Genomic DNA, 7,209 nt, shown 5'->3' with positions numbered 1-7,209 from the left:
TGATTACTATAGTTACAGAGTAACCCTTAGTATCAGTTACAGTGATTCCTTCCACTTTTTTCTTCTTTCCATCCAAGATTGTTTTAGCTACTCTAGTGCCTATAACTTACCGCATACATTTTAGAATAAACTTGTCTGTGTCTACCAACATCCTTGCTGCATTTTCATAGGAATTGCATTAAACCTATATAGATCAATTAGGGAAGAACTGATATGTTTACTACAGTGAGTCTTCCAATTCATGAATACAATATATCCCTCGATTTATTTAGGTGTTCTTTTATTCCTGTCATTAACGTTTTGTAGTCCTAAGCATACAAGTCCTGCATATGTTCTGTTAGATTTGTACCTATGTCATTTTTCTTGGAGTGACTGTAATTATATTGTTTTTCATTTTGGTTTCCAGGTGTTCACTCTTAGCATAAGGAATGCAATTGATGTTTATGTGTCTATCTTGTATCCTATGGCCTTGATGAATTAATTTATACGTTCTAGGAGGTTTTGTGTCAATGTCTTGGGACTTTCTATATATAGTCATGTCATATGCAAATAGGGACAGTTTTATTTTTCCTTTCCAATCTATATGCCTCTTGTTACTTGTTCTTGCGTTTTGCAGGGCAAGAACTTCTAGTACTGTGTTGAATAAGAGTAGTGAAAACTGTCATAATTGCTTTGTTTTAGATTTTAGGAGAAAAGCATTCAGCCTTTTGCCATTATGAATGATGTTACCTATAGGTTTTTGTAGATGCTCTTTATCAAATTGAAGTGGTTCTCATTTTTTTTTTTTTTTTTTTTTTTGGTGTTTAATACATTTATTGTAAACTTTGGACACAAAAATAGGTTCTCTAGGATATTCACATGCACACTAAAACCAAAAAGCTGCAAAACTACACACTGCAAATAACTATACAAATGATGCCACTCTGATGTTCACAGAATTGCTGTCCATGCAGGGTGATCAGAGGCATTGTCTATGAAGCCTTAAGACCCAGAAGTGTTGTTACTACCAAACCTCTGATGAACACTGTGAAGTAAGTGTTTTGGAAGGCAGTTCCACAAGTTGGCTAAAATTTCCTTAAAGCAAATGACTGCTTCCAAGCTTAGCCTTACAAGAGATTTTGGATGAACTGAAAATATGAGTACTTCATTACTGTGTGCAGTTCTGTCATCACAGAAGGTTATTGACACACCCACCGAAAACAATTACTTTTCCTTCGTCACTGGCACAAGCTGTATGCCATAATCTTGGTTTGTCAATGTAGGGATGATTAAACTGTATCCATTCATTTTTACTGATGCAGTAAGTCCAGGCATCACTTAGTGGCTGTTTATCAGTGGTAAATCCTCCAAAAAGAAAGAGATGATCTGAAGAAACTGGTGTTAGTGAGTGCCAAGATCGGCCAACTGGGCATATACCTTGTGGAATTAATTCATTCCACTCCCACATTAAGATAGTGAAGATCATTCATTCTAGCTTCTCGATATCTGCCTCCAAACACAAAGCCTTTGTTTCCAACAGTTGCACAGGCATGAGCAGCATGAGGTGAAGGTGCTTTACCAGTAGTTATAGGCTGGCTCCAGATAAATGTTTCAGTGTCTAAAATATGTACATGATCATTCCATCCTCTTGGATGACTTGAATTCCAAAAAGATGTTTCATCAAATTCAAAAGTTCCCAATACTTTATCTTCAGGTAAATATACATACCCTGCAAAAAATATTAACCTGTTTTTATACACCCAGACACCAAGTTTGTCCTTTGACGATGGAGGAATTCCTTGGCAATCAATTCTTTCCCACTGTAATACTCTGTCTGTACCCCTTAAATCCAGCATGTAGAACTTACTTGTATTGCCTCTTGAATGGTGTCCTCTAAACAAGTACAGCACCCTGTCTACACACACAGCACAGCTTCCTGACAAAAGGAGGAACATCACCTTCACTGTTAATTTTTCTCCATCTTCCAGTCTCCATGTTGTAGATCCATAGTTCTTCTCTAGGCAGATAAAAGTCATATAATCCTCTGACTTGGTTAGTCTTGTAGCCGCCCCAGACGAACATGTGGCGCCTGTCGCTGACGGCTACGTGGCCGCTGCGCTTGGCAGGGCAGGCGAGCTCCATGGACTCACAGCTCTCGTAGGCTGGCCCTGGCAAGTTGTCTGCCCACAGATCCTCGTTGCCATCAGCCATCTTGAGGCTGTGCTTTTGTTTACTCACAATCCCCACGGCAGCGAGCTGGGGGAAAAGACAAAGGAGACGGGAGAAAGAAATGAGCTGCGGCAAAGGGACTGCCTTGAGGCCGCCCCCTCGCCGCCCACGTTCGGTCTGGCCAGCTCCTCGAAGGACAGGCTCCTGGAGGCCGAGGTCGCGAGCGGGCCAGTGTGAGGATGGGGCGGGGAGGGCCCCATTTATTCTTAATTTACTGAGAGGTTTTGTTTTTAAAATTATGAATGTTTCTTTTTTATTTCTCCACTCCTTTCCCTTTTGCAAACTGACTTAGCCAGTCTCACAACTAATTGCTATTCTAACACCCAGCTCAGGGTACATTAAAACTGATAGTAATACATAAGGAGTGATGACTTATTTTATTCCTTGTAAAGAGTGACAGAGAATCTGTATGTGCATTGGCACAGGGCTGGAGGCTGGTCTTTGGGAAGGTGGCTTTATTGTACCTCAGATGTAGCAACCTTAGGCATAAAATTTATGAGCGGAAGTTTAGAAGCCTGTATGTTTGGTTGAATCCTGATTTTTTTCATTAGTGTCTTTCTAAGTGGTTGAACAAATTTTGACTCTCTTACTCTTCAGCTTCTGCATTCAGTGAGTAATCTGGGAAGAACATTGTGGCCCCTGCTCTGCTGAGGTATCTTGCATCAACTTGAATCTGTAATCAGAAGCCCTAGACTTGAATTGTGTATTTGTGTTTATTAGCCATGTGATGTTATCTAGTCAGCAGACTGGCTAATGAAGCCAGCATTTCTTCAACTATGTACCAAAATTAATAACATTGGTACAGAAATTGAAACAAAATAACACATATAAAAATAAAATAAAATTATGAATGGTTGTTAATTTTGTCAAATGCTTTTTCTGAATCAAATAACATGGTCATATGATTTTTCTTTAGCCTGTTGATGTAGGGATTATATTTATTGATATTTTCATTAATTTATTTTTTAATATTGAATCAGCCTTGTTTAAATAAATCCTATACAATCATTGTTTGAATTATTTTTACATTCCTTTATTTCAGTTGCTAATATTTTTTGAGGATTTTTAAGTCAAAGTTCATACTAGGTATTAGTCTGCAGGGTTGCTTTTTTCGTTCTCTTTTCTTTTCCTTTTTGTTTCTCTGCTTGCTTGTTTTTGTTTTTTTGTACTCTGTCTGGTTTGGTATCAAGGTAATACTTGCCTCAGAAAAAGAATTGGGAAGTGCTTCCTCTTCTATTTTCTGAAAGAATTTGTTCAGTAGAATTCTCCAGCAAAGCCATTTAAACCTGGTTCTTTTCTTATTGGAGGAGTTTTGAATTACAAATCCCTACACTTATTTCTGATAATGTTTATTTGTATCTTCTCTTTTTATCTTTCTCAGCCTTTCATTGATTTTTTTTTCAAAAAACCAATCATTTGTTTCATTGCTTTTCTGTACTATTTTTCTATTTTAAGTTTTATTGATTTCTGCTAACACCTTTATCATTTCTTTCCTTCCTTCTGATTGCTTTGGCTTTATTTTGCTTTTATTTTTATTATTTCTTGAGGCACGAACTAAGATTGTTGATTTGAAACCTATCTTTTCTAATATTAGCATTTTAGTGCTATAAATTTGCTTTTTCACACTGCCATAGCTGAATCCCACGTCTTTTGATAGGTTGTATTTTCATTTTTATTCAGTTCTCTGTATTTTAAAATTTTTATTTGATTTCTCTTGGAAACATGGATTATTTATAAGTATGTTGTTTACTTTCCAAATGTTGGGAGATTTTTCTGTTATCTTTCTGTTATTGATTTATAGTTTGATTCTGTTGTGATCAGAGTACATACTCTGAATTATTTCAGTTCTTTTTTTTAAAATTTTTATTTTATTGTTCAAAATACTACAGATGTCCCCTTTTCTCACCATTCACCCCTTTACCCCCACCCTCACACCCCTCCATAGTCCCTCACCACACTATTGTCTGTGTCCTTGGGTTACACATATATGCATATAAATTCTTTGATTAATATCCACCCACCCACCCATCCACTCCCTCCTTCCCTCTGAGATTCATCAGTCTGATCCATGCTTCCATATCACTGAATCTATTTTGTTCATCAGTTTATTAAGTTCTTTAGATTCCACATTAAAGTTAGAACATATGATGTTTGTCTTTCTCTGCCTGGCTTATTTTGCTTAGCATATTATCCAGGTCCATCCATACTGTCCAAAAAGAATATTAAATCCTTCTTCTTTTCAGCTGGATAGTATTCCATGGTGTAAATGTCCCACAGCTTTTTTATCCACTCATCTAATGATGGGCACTTGGGCTGTTTCCAGATCTTAGCTATTGTAATTGCACTGCTATGAACATAGGGGTACATAGATTCTTTCTGATTAGTGTTTCAGGATTCCTAGGATATATTCCTAGGAGTGAGATCACTGGGTCAAAAGGCAGATCCATTTTTAATTTTTTGAGGAACCTCCATACTGTTTTCCATAGTGGCTACACCAGTCTGCATTCCCACCAGCAGTGTATCAAGGTTCCCCTTTCCCCACATCCTGGCCAGCACATGTCATTTGTTGATTTGTTGACGGTAGCCATTCTTACAGGTGTGAAGGGATACCTCATTGTGGTTTTAATTTGCATCTCTCTGATGATTAGCAATGTTGAGCATTTTTTCATATGTCTCTTTGCCATCTGTATGTCCTCATTGAAGAAATATCTATTCAGGTCCTTTGCCCATTTTTTAATTGGATTGTTTATCTACCTCTTGTTGAGTTGTGTGAGTTCTTTGTACTCTTTGGAAAATAGCCCCTTATCAAATGAATCCTTGACAAATATGTTCTCCCATACAGTAGGGTTCCTTTGTATTTTGAGGCTGATTTTTTTGCTGTGCAGAAGCTTTTTAGTTTGATGTAGTACCATTTGTTTATTTTTTCTTTTGTTTATGTTGCCCTAGGAGATGGATCAGTGAAAGTGACACTATGTGAGATGTCTGTGACTTTACTGCCTATGTTTTCTTTCAGGATTTTTATGGTTTCACAACTTACATTTAACTCTTTTATCCATTTTGAATTTATTCTTGCGTATAGTATAAGTGGGTGGTCTGTTTTCATTTTTCTGCATGAAACTGTCCAATTTTCCCAGCACCATTTATTGAAGAGACTGTCTTTACTCCATTGTATTCTCTTGCCTCTTTTGTCAAATAATAACTGACCATATTTGCATGGTTCTGTTTCTGGGATCTCTATTCTGTTCCATTGATCTATATGTCTGGTGTTGTACCAATACCAGGCTGTTTTGATTACAATGGCTTTGTAGTACAGTTTGATATCTAGTAAAGTGATCTTTCGCATTCTGTTCTTCTTTCTTAAGATGGCTGCAGCTATTTGGGGTATTTTGGGGTTCCATATAAATTTTTGGAATATTGTTCTAGGTCTGTGAAATATGCTGTTGGTATTTTAATAGGAATTGCATTGAATTTATAAATTGCTTTGGGTGGTACGGACATTTTAATGATATTAATTCTTCCAATCCATGAACATGGTATACTCTTCCACTTGTTTACATCTTCCTCTATTTCTTTTTTCAGTGTCCTGTAGTTTTCTGAGTACAGGTCTTTTACATCCTTGGTTAAGTTTATTTCTAGGTATCTTATTTTTTTCGTTGCAATGGTAAATGGTATTGTTCTTTTAATTTCTCTTTCTGAGAGTTCATTATTGATGTATAAAAATGCTGTCAATTTCTGGATTTTAATTTTGTATCCAGCTACCTTGCCAAATTCATTTATCAAATCTAGTAGTACTTTGGTGGAGTCTTTAGGGTTTTCTATGTACAATATCATGTCATCTGCAGTAATGACAGTTTTACTTCCCCCTTTCTAATTTGGATACCTTTTATGCTTTCTTCCTGTCTTATGGTTGTGGCAAGGACTTCCAGTAGTATGTTGAATAAGATGAGTGAAAGCAGACATCCCTATCTTGTTCCTGTTTTTAAGGGAAATGGTTTTAGTTTTTGACCATTGAGTATGATGTTGGCTGTAGGTTTGTCATATATGGCCTTTATTATGTTGAGGTATGATCCCTCTATTCCCACTTGCTGAGAGTTTTTATCAAAAATGGGTGCTGGATTTTTTTGAATGCTTTTCCTGCATCTATTGATATGATCATATGATTTTTGTCCTTCATTTTATTTATGTGATATATCACATTTATTGATTTGTGGATATTATATCAGCCTTGCATCCCTGGAAAAAAATCTTACTTGGTGGTGGTGTATGAGCTTTTTAATGTATTGCTGAATTCGGTTTCCTAGTATTTTGTTGAGGATTTTAGCACCTATGTTCATCAGGGATATTGGCCTGTAATTTTCTTTCTTTGTAGTGTCTTTATCTGGTTTTGGTATTAGGATGATGCTGGCCTCATAAAAAGAGCTTGGGAGTTTTCCCTCCTCTTGAATTTTTTAGGATAGTTTGAGGAGAATACGTGTTAATTCTTTAAATGTCTGGTCAAACTTCCCTATAAACCCATCTGGTCCAGGGCTTTTGTTTGCTGGGAGTTTTTTGGTTACTGTTTCAATTTCATTAGTTGTTATCGGCCTATTCAGATTTTCTGATTCTTCCTGACTCAGTTTTGGAAGATTGTATGCTTCTAGGTATTTGTCCATTTCACCGATGTTTTTTAGTTTGTTGGCATATAGTTGCTCATAGTATTTTCTTACGATCCTTTGTATTTCTGTTGGGTCAGTTGTTACATTGCCTCTTTCAAGTCTGATTTTATTTATCTGGGCCCTTTCTCTTTGTTTCTTGGTAAGTCTGTCTAAAGGCTCATCAATCGTATTTATCTTTTCAAAGAACCAGCTCTTGGTTTCATTGATTTTTAGTATTTTTTTAAAGTCTCTATGTCATTAATTTCTACTCTGATCTTTATTATTTTATTCTACTTACTCGGGGCTTTTCTTGCTGTACTCATTCTAGTTTTTTTAGTTGCTGTGTTAGATGGTTTAATAGAGCTTT

At 36.3% G+C, this 7,209-nt stretch overlaps 1 pseudogene; it reads right to left on the bottom strand.

The window, feature by feature from the left end:
* Positions 1-981: 981 nt before the first annotated feature.
* LOC107532741 (kelch domain-containing protein 2 pseudogene) lies at positions 982-2,190 on the bottom strand (annotated as a pseudogene).
* Between the last annotated feature and the right edge of the window lie 5,019 nt (positions 2,191-7,209).

The sequence above is a fragment of the Miniopterus natalensis genome, chromosome X, assembly GCF_054644295.1.
Source record: "Miniopterus natalensis isolate mMinNat1 chromosome X, mMinNat1.hap1, whole genome shotgun sequence".
Classification (NCBI taxonomy): Eukaryota; Metazoa; Chordata; class Mammalia; order Chiroptera; family Miniopteridae; genus Miniopterus; species Miniopterus natalensis.
This window is presented reverse-complemented; position numbering and strand designations above follow the sequence as displayed.